The 21,874-nt window shown below is 42.3% G+C and overlaps 1 long non-coding RNA gene across 1 annotated transcript; it reads left to right on the top strand.

Moving 5' to 3' along the window:
* Nucleotides 1-173: 173 nt before the first annotated feature.
* Nucleotides 174-21,499, top strand: LOC310844994. The gene is made up of 3 exons (XR_014564409.1): nucleotides 174-565; nucleotides 20,717-20,826; nucleotides 21,382-21,499. It is a non-coding gene; the product is annotated as an uncharacterized lncRNA (long non-coding RNA).
* Nucleotides 21,500-21,874: the final 375 nt, after the last annotated feature.

Below are 21,874 nucleotides of genomic sequence, written 5' to 3'. Positions count from 1 at the left end.
CCTAAAGTAATCATTGTTGTTGTTGTTTAGTCGTTTAGTCGTGTCCGACTCTTCGTGACCCCATGGACCAGAGAATGCCAGGCACCTCTGTCCTCCACTGCCTCCCACAGTTTGGTCAAACTCATGCTGGTAACCTCGAAAACATATCCAACCATCTCGTCCTCTGAAAGTGATCATAATGGGATGGAACACAAATGGAAGGACATCCTATCTGTAGAATGCTGAAAGACGGACCATTTAGAAGAAGGTTGTGTAAGAAAAACACTCAGTTAAGCGAGCATGTGGCGTTTGCCTGTTCGTTTGAAAATGTCTGTACAGGCGGAGAGAAAGGGTTAATATGTAGACCAATAGGAAAGCCGGAGGCGGAGCCTACCTGTTTATAAAAGGGCTTAGCACGAGGTTTGGGAGGTGTGTAGTTGGTTGGTTTTAGTGGGTTGGTTGGTTGGGAAAGGCAGTTGGCAAAGCAGTTGACAGACAGTTGGAATTAGAGAGACAGTTAGTGCAGTTGGTTCTTGTGTGAGGGGAGGTAGAAGAGTTAGAGACAGGATAAAATAAGACTAAGAAGGTAAAGAGTAACAACATTTTGAATGCAGTTAAAGTTTATTTGTGTCTGCAATAAACTACACTCTTCTTTGTTAAATTAAGAACCTGAGTGAGACTAAGTGATTTACTGGGGAGGACCTGGTTGGTGGCAGCTGGTGTACGGGTCAATAGTCCATGAGATGATTGGGGGCTCTGTACAAATGTCACAGAAACCAAATGCCTCTTCTTGTTTTTTGCCTCAGACTTGCCTCGTGGTGTTGTATTTAGTTTCTCTCATTATCTTATTTTGTTACAGTTTTCTTTACTATAAGGGGGAAGTGGGGCAGATTGATGCAGAAAAATTCAATCTCATATTTTATGTACCAAAATGAGTCAAATAATAAAATTTTTTGCTTTATGCATGGCATAACTAATCAATATTATAATAGCAATCAAAAGAACCACTGAAGTTAGAAGATAATGAGAATATAATGACTTGAGTAAAAAATGGATTTTGTATCATTCTGCCCCACCTATGGGGCACTTTGATACAGTGGATGGGGCACTTCGATACAAAGTGTAAATTGTTTGAGAATGGTAATTATTTACAAAAAATTAGTTACAAAAAACATTTTTTATTGTGAGAGATCATAATCAGCTTTACAATTTGTTACTTAAAATCTAAATTACGTATCAAAACTAACAGTGTTTCACACATATCATAGACTTTATGGCAGGTTTTTTAACAAAACATCAAAACTTACATTAATCTTTCCTCAAACACCTATCAATTAAAAAAAAACTTTGGAAAAACTTTAAAAAGTATAGGAACTCACATTAGGTAGTCAAAAAATAGTAATTTAAACTAAATGCTTATAAAAAAATAAGATAATGACTTAACGTTTAGTTTCTATTGCACATTATATCCACTGAAGTCAAAATAAAAAGTATAAAGAGATGATGTTCGAGATGTGCCCTTTGAGAAACTTGATTTTGGCAACTGCAAAACAACATCCTTGAAATCAACGCTTGCCTTATATTCTACAACGGGGAAGACAAACATACAAGATCCTGTTTTCCCCCTGAGATATGACACTTGATAATCGGTCATATTATATTTAGAAATGACTTTGGCCACGTAGTAAACAACAGTTTTTTTTTCTTTTCAAGTTTCATGAGTAGGAAATCAATTTAGAGATTTCATGCAAACTTGCATATTGGGGCACTATTTTACACTAGCGGGGCACTTTTATACATATCAATGTGTATCAGTGTCTTAGTGTATCAAACTGCCCCAACGGAAATTTTCAGAAAACTAACAATTATTAATAAAACCACTGAACTTATTTAAAAATCACATGTAATCCTGATTACTGACTGGGATAACTTACCTTTGGTATTTTAAAATCTTAACTAAATGACGAAAAATAGCAGTGGAACCCTTTTACATTTCACGTAATTTTTTTAGTTGGCCATGCTAAAAACACACCTACTATTGTCAAATGCCAACGGCAAACTGGTGGTCGGCGTGGTCGCAGCTGTCATACTCAGACATGTATAGACATATTTTAGTGATGCCACAACATGAATAACGTTTCTCGATATTGAAATATTCTTGGTGTATCAATGTGCCGCTTGCATCAATGTGCCCCGCCTCCCCCTAAAGCTTAGTTTACATTTACGTGAGCCACTTGTTCTTCTCAAAGAGAAAGTAACTCTGCTGAAGTCTAAGTGCTGTCTTATGTAGGAGGGTCTTGGGGGTGACGGCAGAAAGGGAGCTAATGGCTTGCTTAGTAGTGCACTCAGCTTTTCACATCCTCACACTTATATTTGAATAGTTCTTGGTTTTTGAGGTCAACGAGAGACTGCTCTGCAAATTTTGATCTGCATATTTTTTTGCGGGGGTGGGGTGGGTAGGATACAGAGAGTTCATTAACTTGTTTCTTCCAAATATTTTCTTCATAGTGCCTTCTCTTTGAAATTTATGGGAGTCACTTAAGTGTCAGATAAGCTAAGTGGTGCATTTCATTAATGGGATTTAATAGAGAAGACCTTAAGATGGTTTGCCGTACTTGTTTACAATACATATAATTCATAAGAAGGACATCAGTCAAGCGAGAATTGCTGTGTGATTGTAGTAAGGTTATAAATGGGATTTTATTCTCTCTTTTTCGAGTTAATGGTAGCCTGACTGGGAAAACTACACATAAAAGAGATTTAATGAGTCTTTAGAAAAGTGTTAAAAAATACAATACACAACTCATAAATTACAGTTATAATCTTGAATCCAATCATGTTGGCTAGAATATTATTTGCTCCAGCAGCCATTTTTGTTAGGCTATGAACAGGCTGTTCCTATGTTGCAGCTACTCATAAGGTTCTTCTGTAGACCCCCTGACTTTTGCTTTATAAAATAAGCAACTGCACTGGATTGAATACACCTGACAGGAATCATAAGAGCGCAAGCTCAAGTTCACGCTAAATTAATTCGTGTACTAAAGAAGGCCTCAGTTTTGGTTTACATTAAAGAATCTCGAGAATGATCCTTAAGCTGCATGCATGCACAATCTGCTTTAAAGCAAACTTATTCCATTTAGTCTAACCACTGTTGTGTCTTTCCAGGCATTTCATCAGCAGTGGATTAATAATGTAACGTATTCTATGAGATGAGTTATTTGTTTTTGCTAGGAGATTAAAAGGAATCACTCGGAAAACCATGCGGGTTTATTACAATAATAACTTTCATAAAGCGATAACAAATACGAGTGCCATATTATCATCCGGATCAGTCATTAATAGTCACAATTGCTACTTAAGGTTCCTAAATCAGTTACATAGACCAGCTCAGAAGATCATTTCATTTAATAATACTAATAAACGAAATGAGTTGCTGATTACATTGATCGTAAGCAGGAAGAAAAGACGCTATAATTAAAGAAGATACACGGGCAGAAATAAGCCAGTGCTCATCAAGCTTCTTTTAACAACAACAAAACCCGGCTGCTTTTAATCAGCTTTAGGAACAAACTCTTCCCTCCTGAGCCACAGGTGTCAAAATATGCATGGATTAGGCTTTTGCAAACCTCCACAATTCTGGAGGATTGCTGAATTTTTAATGTACATGGTCAGCTGCCTTAAAAGCATGGGCCTAAAGGGAGAAGGGGGAGTTTTAAAATAAATAAATTAATAATGTTGCATAACATAACAGCTTAAGGTAGGGTTACCAGATGTCCCCGTTTCCCGGGGACAGTAATTCCATACCCGGAATGTCCCCGGATTTCATCTAATGTCCCCGGGAAATGTGGCAACAGCAGCGACAGTCTCAGCAGCCTGGAGCCAGCCTGGTAGCGTAGTTGGCTCTCGCTAGCTTTTGGAGCTGCCCGCTGCCATGGTGTCCAACATTTTGCCTCGCTGGAAGTCCCCATATGATGTGTTGCACGCAAGACACATTATATGGGGACTCGTGTAGGGGCTGAAGATGCAGTGATGGGCACTGCCGCTGGGCAAGAGCTGCGTGGGGTCGTTGAGCTCAGTGTGCCTCTGCAACTTTGCGCTCAGCTCGCTGTCAGCGCCGTTGCTCCAGGCAGTTGGATTGTGCTCCGGCTCAGCAGTGGCGTAGCGTGGGGGGTGCAGGGGGGGCCGGCCGCACCCGGCGCAACATCTGGGGGTTAGGGTTAGGGGGCGCAAATCCACGGGTTAGGGGGCACAAATTACTTGCCTTGCCCCGGGTGCTGACAACCCACACTACGCCACTGCGGCTCAGCCTCTGGGTGGTGCTTGGGCGGCTGCTGCTGCTGCTTGGCTTTACCATTGTGCTCCTCGACTTGCAAGCGGTGGCTCAGTTTGTTGGCCAGCTCGTCGTTGGCCATCATGGATGAGAGGCGAGCAGGAGACGAGCCCAAGTGAGCCTCCTCCTGCTCGCTCGCTGCCAGTTCTGCCCTGGACCCACTGACTGGGTGCGCCATGCAGCAGATGGGCAGCCTCCAGACGTTGCCTGTGCAGGAGACGCCTAGACAGGCAGGCAGGGCAGCAGCAGGAGGAGGGGGTTTCTGCTAATGCTTACCCCCGAGTAAGCCTGTAGGGGATCACAGTGCAAAGAGGGAGAGGGAGGGAGGGAGGGAGGGAGGGAGAGGGGAAGCACACCTAACGCTCCAAGAAAGGCTGGGACCCAGAGGAAGGCCACACAACAGAGGAGACCACAGAGGAGAAGATATTACTTCTTTCTTTTTAAAAATAACTTTCCCCCTCTCTTTTTAAAAATATTTATCGATTGACTGAATTAAAGATAGTGTCCAGGGATTCATTGAAAAGATCTGGTAACCTTAAGGAAAGCTGTAGTGATCCCAGCATCAGGAGAACAGCTCCACGCTTCGCCCTACCACACCTTCAGTTGCTGGGTATGACTCAAATGCACCACATATTTTCTCAAGTTGTGAGATTCACATTTTTGCACTTTCAAATGGAAGTTGCACTTGGAGCCTCTTTTATAAATGTGTTGACGTTCATTTCATGGGTGAATTTAACTGGAAAGATTACACTGCCTTTGATTTCCGAAATTGCTATGTATTTTTGATCAGTGGAAAAGACCTTAGTGTTAACTTGAAAGAGCCTGACTTTCCCCATCATGTACTTTCTATCAATCCGGCCTATTATTGCAGCAGTGAATTTACATGAAGAACAGGATTTTGAGCTGTCACTCAGACAGGAAGCCTTAGGACTATCAGGCCACGGACCCTGAAGTTGTTTTTAGATAATCATACTGTTAGCAGAGAGAACTGACCACACGCTGTCTAAAGCTTTCAGCGCCATCCTATGTATGTTGTTACTTTTCCAGAAGCAAGGCCCACTGGGTTCAATGCTATTTACTCCCTAAAAGTGCTTAGAATTGCTGCTTTGGAGTTGAGCTGCATTTGATCTTTTCTGCCTTATGAAATTAACAATCTTATTGGGGGGGAGGGGAGATCTATACCTGCTGGCCTTGCCCCACATTCTCAGTGGCCCTACCCCTACTGCCCACATGTTGAGGGCATGCCTACAGAGAGGAACCCTCTCTTTAGGAATTACATTGGCCAGTATTCAACTAAATCATTGCTCACTGCTAAGGGTTAATGCAAGGATGCGGATGGCGCTGTGGTCTAAACAACTGAGCTTAGGGCTTGCTGATCAGAAGGTCGGCGGTTCAAATCCCCACGACGGGGTGAGCTCCTGTTGCTCAGTCCCAGCTCCTGCCAACTTAGCAGTTCGAAAGCACGCCAAAAGTGCAGGTAGATAAATACGTACTGCTCCGGTGGGGAGGACGACATTTCTGTGAGCTGCTCTGGTGTTGGCGTTCCATTGCACAATAAACGGCTTAGTCATTAGTCAGAGATCTACAACCTCTCCTGGACAATGACAGTTCTCTTTCTCAAGCTCTGGGAGGAAGACCTTTCATTGCCTACAGACAGCCACCCAATCTTAAACAACTCCTAACCCACAATAATACTACAACCAGACCTAACACGGACACTGGCACCAGAGCCTGCAATAAACCCAGATGCCAACTTTGCTGCCACATACACCCGGACAACACCATTACTGGCCCCAACAACATCACACATACCATCTCGGGACTATTTAATTGCTCATCGTCTAACATTGTGTATGCCATCAAATGCCAACAGTGTCCTTCAGCTCTCTATATTGGACAAACAGGCCAGACCTTACGCCAAAGAATAAACAGACATAAATCGGACATCAGGAATCACAAGACAGAGAAACCAGTAGGAGAACACTTCAATCTCCCAGGACATTCTATACAAGATCTCAAAGTAGCTGTTTTACTACAAAGGAATTTCAGAAATAGACTGGAAAGAGAAGCTGCTGAATTACAACTTATCACCAAACTTAAAACCATGGAGAAACCTGGCCTGAACAAAGACCTTGGATTCTTATCTCATTATACATGACAAAGCCATTTTTCACCTTTTCACCCCTTGCTTCTTCCTGTAAGACCTATTGCAGTCGTTAAGAGTCGTCTACAGGCTCATCACAGCTATCTGCCAATCACCCATTCCCACCACCCTTCTGAGTAATACCCCTCCCCACCTTCTCACTATATAGAAGGGTCTGGAAACTTCTGTTTCAGTGTATCTGAAGAAGTGTGCATGCACACGAAAGCTCATACCAAGAACTGACTTAGTTGGTTTTTAAGGTGCTACTGGAAGGAATTTTTTTTTGTTCCCGAAGAGTAAATGGAAGCCACTGGAAATCGACTTAGCCCTTATCTTTATATAACCTTGCTAACACTTTTGTTTGGGGGTCATGCAACAGAATGTGATGGGAACTGTTGTGCGTGTGTGTGTGTGTGTGTGTGTGAGAGAGAGAGAGAGAGAGAGAGAGAGAGAGATTGCTGCTATATTGTATTATCATCTATATCCAGTTTTTGGAGTTTATTTTTGAGGCGGTACATGCCGATATGCAGTACCACCTCCTCTCCCACCACCACCATCCCAGGCAGGCAAAGGTGTGAGGGGCGTGATTGCGTAGGTGAGTGGGTGAGCAGGCAAGTGGTGGAGGCGGTCGGATAGGAGGGTGCGAGCAGGCAAACAGCAGCGGGATGGTGGTGGTGGTGGTGGTGAGGCATGGTGTATACTGGTTCCATTTTTCATAGAAATAAAACACTGGATATATCATATCTAATGTATTATGATATATTTTTGTTGTAATTTGGTTTTGGCTCCAACTGTATAGCGTATAACTACTAATATCTGTTAGAGCATTTTTTAGATATGGAACTCAAACACTCCCTGGAAAAAACCAACATATTTCTGTTTTGCTAGGTGAAAAAACCACAGAGTCTAATGGTTATTCTCACTCTCTTGTGATTTTTATTTGTTTGCTCCTCTGCATGTTTAAAGAAACTCTATAATAGCAATAACCTTGGCACAGTACTTTTCCAAGGGAATTGGCTTAATGATTGCTCAATTTTGCCTTAAGCCATCATGTTTCCGCTTGGCCATTAATCCTCAGCTGGTGCCAAAGGCCTTTGGTTGTTGCGGTGTTTAATTCATGGAGGTTATCCAGGCTGCTTCCCATGAAGATCTGCTAATGCAAAGTTAGCAATAGGGGTTTGCTTAATTTCATTCTTTCCAGGAACTCTGTGATTTCTCACATGCAAGTCCAGGCGGAGGAAATGCAAGGGATAGATAAATAAATAAATATTGGTATTGGATGCTCCCCTCTTGCCATGAAGACCATTTCTTTGGGATCCATCTTCACCTGCATTACCTCCTTTTTTATGACTGACGTGTCTCATGCTTCTGTGAAAACTCTGGACCCTCTTCTAGACAACCTGAGCAAATCTGAAGTTTTTCTTCCTCATCAGACTAGAACTTGGGAACACCCAATGAGGCTGAATATCGAAAGATTCAAGATAGATAAAAGAAACTTATTCTTCCCATATAGCATAGTTATATTATGGAGAAGTCACTGCTACAGGAGGGAGCAATGGCCACCAATTTGGATGGCTTCACTTGAAACTCGGTAGTAGCTATCCAGCACCTTAGAGTCCCTTATGGGGTCTTAAGAAGGTGCTGTATCACTGCCTTTTCCAAGCTATCAATAGGCATTTCTTCCTCCTGTAATGAGATATTGACCACCCTCTGGAGCCACCTGGTCAATCCCTCTCAACTAGACCTTGCAAGCAATGATGGGGAAGGGTCAAGAGGGCATGTGATTGGCGTAACACCTGCAAATGTCCTGCCCACACCCTCAGGCTACAATGACTAAAACTGATCCCAAAATCTAGATACCTCCATGGGAGTGGCATCAACTGTGGCATTGAGTCTACACACATAAAGATACTTGGCTTGTGTGATTTTAATGAAGAGTGAGTTAATAAATATCTTTAATAAACTTTAATAAATATCATTTAAAAAAAATGAAACAAACAAGTACTAGGCTCTCACTTGTCATATCTGGTCAGGAATGTGGGAAACTGCCTTGTACTGATTCCGATTAGTGGTCCATTTAGCTCAGTATTATCTACACCAGGGTTTCTCAAACTTGGGGTCTCCACATGTTTTTGGACTACAATTCCCATCATCACTGACCACTGGTCCTGCTAGCTAGGGATGATGGGAGTTGTAGTCCAAAACCAACTGGAGACCCAAGTTTGGGAAACCCAGGTCTACACTGCCAGGCAGTGGCTCTTCAAGGTTTCAGATGGGATCTTTCCCAGCTCTGCCTAGACATTGAACCAGGAACTTTCTGCATGCAAAGTAAGTGTTCTGCTACTGAGTCACAGCCCTACACTGAAATAAGAATATGTTATAGGCAGCAGGAGGATAATCAACAGGGTGTCGGTTGCTGAACAGTAGGCATAAGGAGGTTCAGATGATATTTGTTTAAGGGCATGTCCCGACTCTGGCTGATTGAATGTTGAACTGCCGCCATTACTTCCCAAACCTAAGCATTTCTCCTAAAGTATGCAGACTGTTCTTTTCTCTACACTTACAGTGTAGATCTTACTTTGTCCCCAAATGGCCTTTCCAGTGCCAAGGCCAATATGATGACAAAGCGTGTTCTCCTTCAGGGAGAGCACGTGTTGCGGTGGGGTCTACTGAGCCACCCCTTTGTTGCTGGGTAAGTTCTCCAAGATGGCCAGGGGGCATTGATTGGATTGCCGAGTTGCTGGGGCAAAAGTTATGTTGCAATTTTGGTGGGAGGGGTAAAAGTTTTAAATACTCTGCACGCAGCCTTGTACTTTCTCTTTTGCTGCGTGCAACGGATCACCCGCCCACCCGCCCTAGAATAAGGGGTTTGTTGCGTTGACCTTGCTATGCCTGTCATGGGGTCGTCTGCCTTTGAGCAGGAGCCTGGTAGGAATTTTTCCACCTGGCAAATTGGCTGGCTGGGTGGTTTTTGCCTACTGGGTAGCAAATCGTCACAACTTGTAAGGTTGTGGTTAGGCATTGGTTATAAATCTGGTGGAGGAGGGGTTAGGATAGGCTGGGCCTACCCCTCCATGGAGGGGTTCAGGATAGGCTGGGCCTGCCCCTCCATGGTTGCTGCGGAAAGGGAATTCCGTTAAAGGAATCCTGGGGCTTGCCATCTTTTCGTCCAATCCCTGGAATGGGACTAGGGCCGGCAAGCCTTCGGGGAGCAGGCGGGTGAGAGTTGAGGGTCTGTGTCTCAGCTCCAATTTTTCCCCGACTTGCTTTCCCCCGCACTGTCTTTCGGTGGTGCCCGGAAGTCAGTTTTGTCCCCAGGTGGGGGGACAGATAGTCTTAACCAATGCCTAAACAACCACTCACAGTTTGTATTTTAATAAAGTTGTGGCCAAAATCATGCCAAAAAATCTTAAACAAAAATTACGTGTCCGTTGTGAGTTATTTTGGGGGGTGGATTGGGGACCTCAACACGCAAACTGAATGTGTGAGCTTAAAATCCTGCTATCTGGCTATGCACTCCTAACTGAATGACAGAACCAGCCTTTGCTCTTATTCCACTCTGAGGAGAAGGCATACCCTTGGCTTTACAAAACTTTCTCCTACTAACTTCATTCTCTCCTTTACTGGAGTCCTGCGCTCTCTGGCAATCAATCATGAAATGCTTAGACAGTTACTTCCATGTCCCCTTAGGGAAGAGAGCTGCAGTGACAAGGTGATGAAGCAACAATTTTTGGCATTGCACGTTCTGTGTGGAAACACAGAGGGCATGAATGGGACTGAGAACAGTCAATCTGATTTGTCTCAGTGTTCCAAAATGAAAGCCACACTCATATCAGGCAGATGCTAAGAGTCAAATAAGAAAAAAACCTGGCAGCAGCCAGTTACTTTAGACTGTACTGCGGATATCTTTGCAAGCACTGAGCACATAGATAATATTTTTGTTCTAATGAGAGCTGAAATCCACAAGTAGTTTTTCGAAAATGTGTGTGTCTAAAAGCTGGCTTGTTGGGAACATAGGTTTGACGGGGATTACTATGAACAGTGAACATATTCAGCCCCAATAACAGCGCCGTACCCAAGTGCAAGTGCTCAGCACTATTTTTCTTATAACAAATTGGTTTGTTGGTGTCCCTGAGACATTATTATCACTGCTTACCTTATGGACAAGTGCAAAGTGCTACACATGGAAACATGGTAGTGCTTAGGGCAAAGAAAACCAGCAACTGCCCAGCCTTCAGTGATAAGCCTTCATCAATCCCTTCCTTTGCCCATCAAAATGGCAGGAATGTGAGACTGATGGTTGTATACCTTCACTCTGCACTCTGAGTAGAAGGGTGGCTTACAGAAAGAATAAAATAATGACAATGTAAATACAAAGCCATAAATAAGCTAAAATGCTACAGAAAGATAAAAACAGCATAGGCAAAGCCTCTGACTTGCTTATGTGGGAAGCAGGAAGCTGAAGTTGATGGACCTAGTGTAAGGGTGTGTGTTCATTTCCAAAATGAAGGGGAAATGAAATTGAATACACACCATTCAGTTTCAATACTTTTCCACGAGAAGCAAAGGAAAGTAAAAAACAACAACAATAAATGAGGACAAAAAGGGAAATCCTTTCATTCTGTTTTTCCCATTTGCTTCCCATTGCGGGGGTGGGGGATTCCTGAAACTGGAAAGTTTAGCAAATATTCCATCCCTCAAGAGTGCCCCCAAGGCACATCCAAATAAGTAAATATTTTTAATTATTAAAAGCATTGAAGAGCCTTAAAACAAGCCAATAGAACCAATATTCACCAGGTAGGAATAAAACATAACAAATGTCCAGTGGAACAAAGGGGATTTCATCACTCAACTGAAAACCATTAATGAGAGAGCCAGTCTAAGCTCTCTGGGGAGGATATTCTACATTCATTTCAATGGAACACCTTGATCTCCTCTATGATGTGGACCATGAAACCAAGGACCACAGCCTTGTGAATCCAGCCAATCCCAAGAAGACACACCCCTTGTAGGATCATGAACCCAGAAAGTGACGATAGGGCTGGATATAGTCTCAAATGCATACAAATAGTGCAAGGCAGTAAGTGTTAACCTGAAATATTTGGCATTCTGAAAACTGAGTTTCCCTGTCTTTGGGCTGTGGGTCCACACCATAATGGAACACTGATGCAGACTCCAACAGTGTGAAGATTCAAGGGAGGTTTCGGTAAATTAGTATAATTAGTCATTGGCATAAGTACTTCCATATGTTTCACAATAAAGTTGGATCCAAATAGGATAGGGACTAGAAGTGGAGCAGTATTAGATGCTACCCTCCCTCAACCAAGCAAGAGGCAAAAATGATAAATGAATGGGGCACAATCATAGCCACACTAGTTATCACAGTGGCACCAGCTGACTCTATCAGTTGTAGTCACACCAGTGACATATTTCCTTCTCTGTCAGAAGCACTATGCCTCTGAATGCCAGTGGCTGGGAATCACTAGTGCTGTTGCACTCTGTTTGAGGCTTCTTATACGTATCTGGTCTTGATCCAGTAGAGCCCTTCTTATATTCTTAAGATTCTTTGAGAAATAGTTGGTATGTGTTGACCAATTAACCTTCCTTCTCCCCTACAATTTTCCCACTAGAAAAAACAAAACAAAACAAGTTACCGATAAGACTGATGCCATTTGAAGGTTGTAGCAGTAGTGTGTGTGTGGTGTTATTAATTATTAGCTTTTTTTATAACACAGCAAGCTCACATTGCTCTTTTTCCTTCTTGTTGTAATGATTTGATGGCTCCTTTGAAGCTTCGTGGATAATTTATTATTATTCCCAGGTATGTTTAATTGCACGCCTGCCCCATCACAACCTATTTGTAAGACAATTTTGAGCTGGTTTGTTTGCCTCGAGGCTTTCTTGTGATTTCAGATTGGTGTTTTTTTAAATGAATATGAATTGTTTCGACTGGGGTTGGTTTTAGGGCATGCACTCAGCTGGCTAGGAATTGTAGTCCATGGAAAAATAAAAGTACTGAAAGTGCCATGGGTTTGCTTTCTTGATTTCACCTCTGCTTTCGAAAGAGGAAGTGAAGGACTCCTAGCCAGTTCTAGTTGAGAAAATTGATGGCACTACTGTGGCTTTTCTGTTCTCCGTAATGCAGGCATCCAGAGTATTTGGATAGGAATTTCTTGCCAACACGGCAAGAAACATGTTTTTGGCAAGCCTAAAGGAATTCTGGATCTCTTCATATGACTCATTTTCACATGCAAAAATGTTGTGAGACTGGAAAACAAGTAATCTGAACTCAGTGTAAAATAGAGCAAATAACTTATTCCTTGGGGCAAAAGGCACATGAAGTTCACTTCTTCTCAGACATTTCTTTAAAATTATTTCTTTATTCCTAGCTGTAACACCTAGTGTTGATCACTGCATAACTCTTCCAGATGTATAATATTTGTGGGATGATCCCTATCAACCCCTTCATTGTATATACAGTGGTACCTCGGGTTAAGAACTTAATTCGTTCTGGAGGTCTGTTCTTAACCTGAAACTGATCTTAACCTGAAGCACCACTTTAGCTAATGGGGCCTCCTGCTGCCGCTGTGCCGCCACTGCACAATTTCTGTTCTCATCCTGAAGCAAAGTTCTTAACCCGAGGTACTATTTCTGGGTTAGCGGAGTCTGTAACCTGAAGCGTATGTAAGCCGAGGTACCACTGTATAGCATTCCACTCCATTGTGTGGAGGTTTTCCTTGTCAATCACATAATCATAATAGGATATCTGCTACTCAGTGCTGCTTTTGGAAACTGGGACAAAAGAGTGAGGGGCGAGGCAGCGAGGTACGTGTGGTGGAAACACACTGGCAGAGCCAATCTGGTGCTCTTGCTGGTGTGGTTACACCACTCTGAATTCACCACTCCTCTTCTCCATCCCAGTATTCAGGAACAGTGTCACCCTGTTGGCTACTACTGCTGCCACTGGTGTAGAAAGTCTCATTCTCATAGGAAGCAGCCATGAGATAGTCAATGGAAAATGTTACAGCAGGGAGTAAGGAAATGCAGATTCCCTGTAATATAATGTATTTTTTGATGTCATGTTCACTTATATATGCATTTATAGACACACTTTACACCAATGTGTGCATTTTTGAATGCATTATTTGTTTGGGAACCTGAATTGCTAAAATTTGGAAAAGTATGGATTTTGAACGAATGTTGTCTTTCGGTTTGCATCTTGTTCTGGCAAATGGTTTGCTCTTTAATGTGAGTGAAATATAATTTATTTTCCCCATCCCCTCCCTATTCCCAAGTGATAGCAGTTTATAACATTATTAACTCAGTTCCATGGATTTCAAAAAAGCCCCACAATACCTATTGCTCTGCATCTGCATCAGAATAAGACATTAAGAGCTTCTGTTTCCATTATGATAAAAACAAGGACCTCCCTGCCACACACAGAGAGAAATGTCCATGTGTGAAAACAGTAGGGAAAGGAAGTCTCTGGCTCTGCTTAGGAATTGTTGCAGTCAGAGATGTGTTGGTGGCATTATGATTTCTGCTGCATCCTGAAAGAGATCTCGAGTATATGTGCCTGTGCATTCCCGTTTCCCTTTCTTATCTACACCGCTACTGTGCATTGCTCTTTAGTACTTCTCTTCTTCTGCGCAGGATCTGAAAGACAACAGCCTGCCAGACCACATATTTTGTCTTTCATGTTCCATATTCAACAAAAATGTAGCTCAGTTTCTCTTCATTCCCATTTACCAGCAGAGGGTGCTATAAGTATATGTTTAAGTGATACATGAATTTTGGATTAAAACTTACGCTGAGTTGAAGTGGTGTACATGTGTGCTTGTTTTCATGCACCCATTTGCTCGTCATGAAGAAACACACTTACTTTTAATGTTTTTTGTACTCCTTTGCTAATATGCTTGGTAAGGCAGTGGGTGTCCAGGAAAAGCAGTTGGTGGGCTGAGAAGCACATGTCCCAGTGTTCAAGGACCAGGGATGGCACATTGTCTATGAGTTGCAGAGGTGGATGAAGCTATACTTTGGATTGAGCTACAACTGTATGTATCCCATTGGAAGTAATGCGGCATGGATGGGCAAAAGCAAGAGTATCTAAATGTTGATATTGCCCGCCTACACAATGTTCATACCTGCGAGTGCCAGTGTGGTGTAGTGGTTAAGAGCGATAGACTCGTAATCTGGTGAACCGGGTTCAGGTCTCCGCTCCTCCACATGCAGCTGCTGGGTGACCTTGGGCTAGTCACACTTCTCTGAAGTCTCTCAGCCTCACTCACCTCACAGACTGTTTGTTGTGGGGGAGGAAGGGGAAGGAGAATGTTAGCAGCTTTGAGACTCCTTCGGGTAGTGATAAAGCGGGATATCAAATCCAAACTCCTCCTCCTCCTCTTCTTGTTCTTTGGTCCACCACTGGTGCTGCTACCCAGAAACAGATGGACATGCAACTTTTGCTGGCATGTAATGAAACTGCCAGTGCAGTGACACGCAGCAAGAGGAAGAATATCAACCTGGTTTCCTTGGCAAATAATTTAAGACAGATATTTTGAATTCTCATGTTGTCACACTTATCAGTGGGAAGAACATGTAATCTCCAGATATCCAAGTGAAATGTTTCATATGTTGTTGTTGTTTAGTCATTTAGTCGTGTCCGACTCTTTGTGACCCCATGGACCAGAGCACGCCAGGCACTCCTGTCTTCCACTGCCTCCCGCAGTTTAGTCAAACTCATGTTTGTAGCTTCGAGAACACTGTCCAACCATCTCGTCCTCTGTTGTCCCCTTCTCCTTGTGCCCTCCATCTTTCCCAACATCAGGGTTTTTTCCAGGGAGTCTTTTCTCATGAGGTGGCCAAAGTATTGGAGCCTCAGCTTCAACAAAGGCCAATGCAACAAGATTTTCTGTGTGAACCGCAAGTCCCATGTATGAAACTTCTCTGCACATAAAAAAGAAAAGCATGTCAAGAGGTTTTGTAGCCTAACCTTCTACCTGGTACGCAGGGGTGTGCTCCCTCACCTGTAGCCTGAAGTGAGCAATACAGCTCAGGAACTGGTCTACCTCCTCAGCCACTGTATGTAAGTACTAGGCTGACACGATAGGCAATACATTTTTTTTGGAGGTAAGGTTAAAAGTTAAAGGACTTGTGGATGGTTAAGTCCAGTCAAAGGCAACTATGGGGTTGCAGTGCTCATCTCGCTTTCAGCCGAGGGATCTGACGTTTGTCCACAGACAGCTTTCCAGGTCATGTGGCCAGCATGACTAAACTGCTACTGGCACAACGGAAATGATGGGGTACCTTGGTGTCAAACTGACTCTGATTTCTTGTTCCATCCCAAGTTCTCTCTGTGTGAAGGAGTCCAGTGCAGACAAATAATAGTTTCATTCAGAGGCTTTCTCGAGTTCCCAGTGCAAGAACTGTGGCAAGACCATAAGCTATCTTTCAGTATCTGAAATGACTGTTTTCTGACAAAACATCTAATCTAATGCAAGCATGGCATGGCATCTGCACATGAGGAGGAGGAAGCAGGCAGGCTGTGCGTGAGTGTTTGTGTGTGCGTGTGACTGATTCTTGGCAAGTTCCCTCAGCTTAGGGAGGAAAACAGTTTAGGTTTTTATCAGGAACAGCAAGGGCCAAAGCAAACTGTCTAAGCTGCATAGATATTTAATCTTTATTAACCCTCCCTCCCCCCAATCCTACAAATCAAGAACATGCAGAAAAGAGACAGCTTACTTTGAGGGAAGCTTTCAAAACATTTTTCTACAGGACCTGGTGATCTGTATCCTTTGAAGGTTTCTCAGAATTGGCCACTTAACATATACAATGACATGTCTACTTGTTTAATCTACTTCTTGTGTCGCATTTGTGCTACACTCACCCAGGAATCGTTGTAGCTATTTAACAATTCCTTAAAAAAAAATTCAGGATTGAAGACAGGCTAAAGTTTACTGCTGGGTTATGAGTGGAGAGAAACATTTCACATGAGCACTGCAAACTTGCTATCTCTTTCAAAAGCTGGTGGAATAAAGCATTCCCTCTCAATTCCTTATTGGGCTACTCCCCAGTTCCAGACTATCGCTTCGGTACCTGGCTGAGCCTTCCAACTCAGTTCTTGTGTAATAAGAGACCATGAAACACGGCAGCAACAATTGCCATTGTAATCTGTTCTCTAGCTGCTTAAAAACAGGGCCAGGTGGCTCATTAACTGGTAACAAGCTACTTGGTGCCGCACACCTGGAAAACATTAGGTATCTGGAATTTACATATTCATGAGCTTCTAGCATGGAGGCCTTGTGGCTCTTTGCTAACATTCGCTTGTTCCTCACTCTGTTCTGTGCAGCTTTCAAGCCCCCTTTTCCCTGCTTCCCCTTCCCCACGACAGGCAAATCAGTCCATTTTGGTTTCTCTTGGTTTCTCATTTTTCCACCCTTAAGTTCAGCTCCCCACGTTTCCAGAGCATTGGTCTGGGTGTGCTATGCGCACGAGACAACTTTGCCAGGCGGTGCAGGGCTCTGCAGGCAGTGGTGGAGGGGGGGAAATTACATTTTCTTGCTGTGCTCTTGCAAAATGGCGACTGTCCCGTAGGATTGCATGAGAGGGAGGAGAGGCGATGGGCTTTAGAAAGCATTTCCCTCAGGGATTCAGAGCTATTTTCCTTTGTGAACTTCCCGCCTCATCCATATGGTGTAGGTGGGCCTTTGGATGACAAGGCCAGAAAGGGATTTCTTGCTCTCAGCCATAATTGGAGCCTTTGCTGGTGGTTGGGGTTCTCCTTTCCCTCAGTGTATTGGGAGGTTTTTAATGTTTGAGGTTTTACTATGTTTTTATATAGTAGTATAGATGGGCAGGGTATAAATATAATAACAATAACAATAATTGCTTACATTAGGTGTTAGCAAGTATTTTTGTTATGACTTTAGGGGGAAATGGTATGGGCAGGATTAGCATAGTTAAGCAGGAGGCAGGATTTACTAAGGGCATGCCCTAAGCTTTGGTTAGGGCCTCTGTCGGGCAGGAGTCTTTCCTTCCCTTGTCACCCAGATGCTTGGCTTTCACCACAACAGGCTGGCTGACTCCATAATAGGCTTTGGGTACTTCCCAAGCCTGAGTGGAGTGCCATTCCATCAGCAATGGCTGAATGGAATGAGGAACTGATCTTGCCCTACCACCATGCTAACCCTGCTTCTGTTAGCCAGGAAATTTGGCCTGATTATCACCCAACACTGGTGTCTGTTTACATTATTTCCACCACACACATGAGCCCAAAAATGCACCTGCCAGGGCAATCAGTTTACAGTGCTGTTTTGTTTTTTTAAAAAGACGTATTTATGGTGGACTTCTTAGCATTTTTGTGCAAATTGCTCCCAATATACACTCTCCCCTTATATAATGGATGTTTATGCATCATCTTCACAAATATATGTACTTCCCGATATTTTTTCAAATCTTAAGTTCATTTCTCTACATCAGTTTAATTTTTTAAAACAGCAGCATTTTAGTGTGACTTTCTCCTAATCTACACATATTTGTACGCAATTTTCCTTTATTTACACACTTTTGCGAAACCATTTTCTCTAACAAAGGCCTTTCTGTATGTCATGTTCACAAATATATGCATTTTTATGCATACTTTACCCCAGAATATGCATATTTGGGTACATTAATTGGCTGGCACAGTTTGGAGAAGTGCAAATCACAAAGGATGGCTGTGATTCGGTTCCTGTATTGTGTCTGAAAATTTGAATTAGGTTGGTTCACTTTTAAATGTTTACTGAGTTGACTCTCTCTCCCACTGCTGCTCCCCAATAGCCACAATTCAAGATAAATGCAACAAGAGTTATCAGCAAACATGTCCAAACAAGACCACTTTCCTTTCCTTTCCAGATGCAACTAGTTCAATATGTTGCATGTAAGTGACTGATAGAATAACTATTTCCTGGGAGCTGAAAAGGAGGGGCACAGCTGAGGTTATGACGAATGCTTGAGTCATATTCTCTGGGTAAAATAACCTCCATTAGGGGAAGATAAAAAATAATTAAATAAAATTAAGGTCTTCCTCTCTCGCTCTTTCCTTGAAAAGGTCAGCTCGAAGACACAGCGGAGCAAGTCACCCTTTGAACCCATTTGTGTTTCACATGGCAGATGCATTATGAAGCATGAAACATTTATTATGGTGGCCTCCCAGTCAACGCCAAAGATGATAAATGGGAGTGCAGCGGTAGCTTATGGGAAATTTTGAGTATAGCTCAGCAGCCTCCTGGGGCATAAGGGTAAGAGAGTTTGCACTTTCCAGGCACCTGCTGTAAGTAGGTTCTCAACCCAGAGTAATGGGAGGGGGCAATGAATGAGCGATTAAGATGCATGATCGTAACCACAGGTCATCTACCAATGTGTGTAAGAAAGCCTTGGTGGCATCTTCATCCAGGCAAAGGAGAGCCTTTCAGCAGATAAATACAGGCAGGGCACATCTAGAACTTTGTGGGGTTGGTAGTGGTTGCAGAAGGGTTAAGCACCTCTTTTACTGCTACCTAGTTCACCCTTTCCCAAAAGTGACTTGGTGCATAATAAGGGCAATTGGGGTTCCTTTTATTGCATTTCTTTCAAAAAGTAAGGACAGAAATCACCTTTAATTCCTGGTGAGAACTTGGAGACACAAGTTCATAGGGTTTGTGTTGGTGAGGGTTAACTGCACCCTTTTGAATGGCTGCCCAGAGAGGATGTGAAATATCGGGAACCCCCTCAGCTCACCTTAATGGTAAGTTGTCCTTGATAGACTCACATAAGCTCACACCTGAGGAGAAACAGGATGTATAAACTGCCATCGCAGACATGGTTGGCCCACAGATAGTCAATGCTCACTCTTTGTTTTAACATCTATTGATTTGTTAACCATTTAACCATATTTGTCTTATGTCTTCATTGTGGGTGTCAGGGCCTTGCGTACACATCATGGCTTATATCCAAAGCAGCACTAAATAACTGTCCCATCAGCAGAAGGGTGTATGTTTCCATGGTGAGACTTTCCCTCTCCTGCCCAAAACCTGTTCTGTGTTTCCTCCCAACCTTCTGCAGCACATTTGGGATGTGTTTAGAGTGTGTGTGAGGGGAAGTCCTGTTGTGCAAGCATAAATCCTTATTTCTACATTTTATTTGAGCCAGTGTTTGGCCCTTAGCGGTGGAGATTGGGGTAGGAAAGCTGTGTTGTTTTTGCTGAATTCAGCTCTCCTTCAATTTTTTTTCCAGCAACTCGTTAATTTGTTCCCCTTTGAAATATTCTGAAGTGTTTGTAAAGCTATTCTATTAGCCTAGGATTCTGTCTCCTCTTCTGTTCCAGCAATTTGAAACTTCAATGCTGGTGTACGTAGGTGACAATTTTATTAAACAAAAAAAAGAAGAAAGAGTAGGGGAGGATGGAAAAGCCTAAGCACAGAGATAGATAAAAGATGCTAAGAGAGAGAGGGAAATTGGCAAACAGACAGGAAAGCTGTTATGTTTGTTGACAAGTTTATATAGAAGATCAAATGTTCTTTTGAGTATTTGGTGCTGTCACTCCTGCCCCTCCATTCTCATCACCTCTAGTAACATTTGAGGATTTACTTGACTAGATGCACAATTGACATTCCCTTGGTGAGAAGGCAGATGACAGAAAAGATATATAGTAAGGGTACACACAGGTTTCCAACATCTTTGGGTGAAATCAGTTCAGAAGTCTTTCAACTATCATTATATTGCCTTTTTAAAAAAATAAAAATAAGACAAAGACAGTAGAGATGCAGTTCATAAAATACAAAAGCCCTGGTGCCCAGTGCAGTTGAAATGTCTAGTTTTCTTGCTATTGTAACTTTTGATCTCCTGGAAGACAGCAGAAATCAAGCAGATCTGAGACAGCAAGGACAAATATAGGAGCCACAGATTGTGTGTTCAGTTTGGTATATGGGATGAGCCAAATGAAAATGGTTAAATAATTGATTTTATATTTATTTTTTATCTGCCAAGACATTTATCAGAAGAAAATGGAAATATTTAGGGAGGTTAAATAAAGATTTATATGCCTGTCAATCTGGTCCAAAGATATACAGACAACTATGTGCAACTCACGGTTGTTAAAAAAGAATATCTGATGTCAGGATGGGGCCAAAAATATGGCCCTCACTCCAGACAGACATGCCTTCAGTTGTTTTCTAAAGGCTGTGTAGTTGCTTATGGTAAACTAACTAGTTGGAAAAACAAAGAAGCCATGCTTGCCCTTTTGTTTTCAGAAGATACATCCAAGATGATCTTGTACCTTGAAGTCCTGAGAAAGTGTAAGGAGGAAGTTGCAAATGTTCTAAACTTCAAAGGGCAGAGATCAGACAGCATGGAAATACAGGTAAGGGATCATCTGGGAATCTGGAGGTCTAAACCCCAGCAAATCCCTCCCAGTAAGTTGAGTTGCACCCAAATTTCCAACAGAACTGAGGTGTCATAATATCCTTAAAAAAAACCCCACACCCAACAAATTCAATAACAAGCTTTTCAACCTTGCTATGAAACTTGACATAGCTCTCCAAGTAAATTCCTTTGCTCTCCCTTCTGTAAAAATATGACACATTGTGAGATTAACAGCCTAACTCATATTTTGTGACCATTAGTTTAATTTTCAATAAACTTGTACTTACTGGTCATGAATTGCGTAAATCAAGTGAATTATTCAAATAAAATTCCCACAATGCTATCTCAGCATTTTCTTCATCTGAATAATTGTTTTCCTGCATCTGAATAATTGTTTTCAATTGCAAACAAGTATGTGTATGAAAGTAATTGCTATTCATAATATTTTATTCCTTATCCTTCTTTTTAATAATCCCCAGATAGCCAGAGGGTAATGCGAGTTTGACAAGAATTATTACACTTCTAATTGTTAGGTTTTTGTCTTGTAACACAGCTTCTTACAGCAGCTGAGCAGAATTAAAGACAATTTGAACAAAGGATGAACCTGTTTATCTTAAGAAAAACAAAACCCTCCTGAGTGGTAAGGAAATTAACTGAAAAAGAGAAAAAGCTAAAAGTAATTCAAATTAATATATGTATTAAAAGTTTTAAAAAGAATATACAGTAACTTGCTTATGTGATATTAATGGGTGTGACTTCCAGATCATCAGTTGGTTGATACCTGTCTGTCTTGGATGACCATGGAAGGGGTTGCCTTCAGGGGTGAAGTCAAACAGTGCCTGTTGTGGCTGTAGAGACCAATATGGGAGATACATGTTTTGTGGCAACTGAGGCAACTGAAGGTGTCTGCTTGCACTGATGCAGGTATATCATGACATTTCTTCTTTCTGCACTCCTCCCATTTTGTGGTGTTGTTTTAAAACCAGCTCAGTGTCATAAAAACTAGACATAGGAGATCATTTGGCTTTTCTGAGCCTTCATAGACT

Source organism: Podarcis gaigeae (genome assembly GCF_964106915.1).
Source record: "Podarcis gaigeae genome assembly, chromosome: 1".
In the NCBI taxonomy this organism is placed as follows: Eukaryota; Metazoa; Chordata; class Lepidosauria; order Squamata; family Lacertidae; genus Podarcis; species Podarcis gaigeae.
This window is presented reverse-complemented; position numbering and strand designations above follow the sequence as displayed.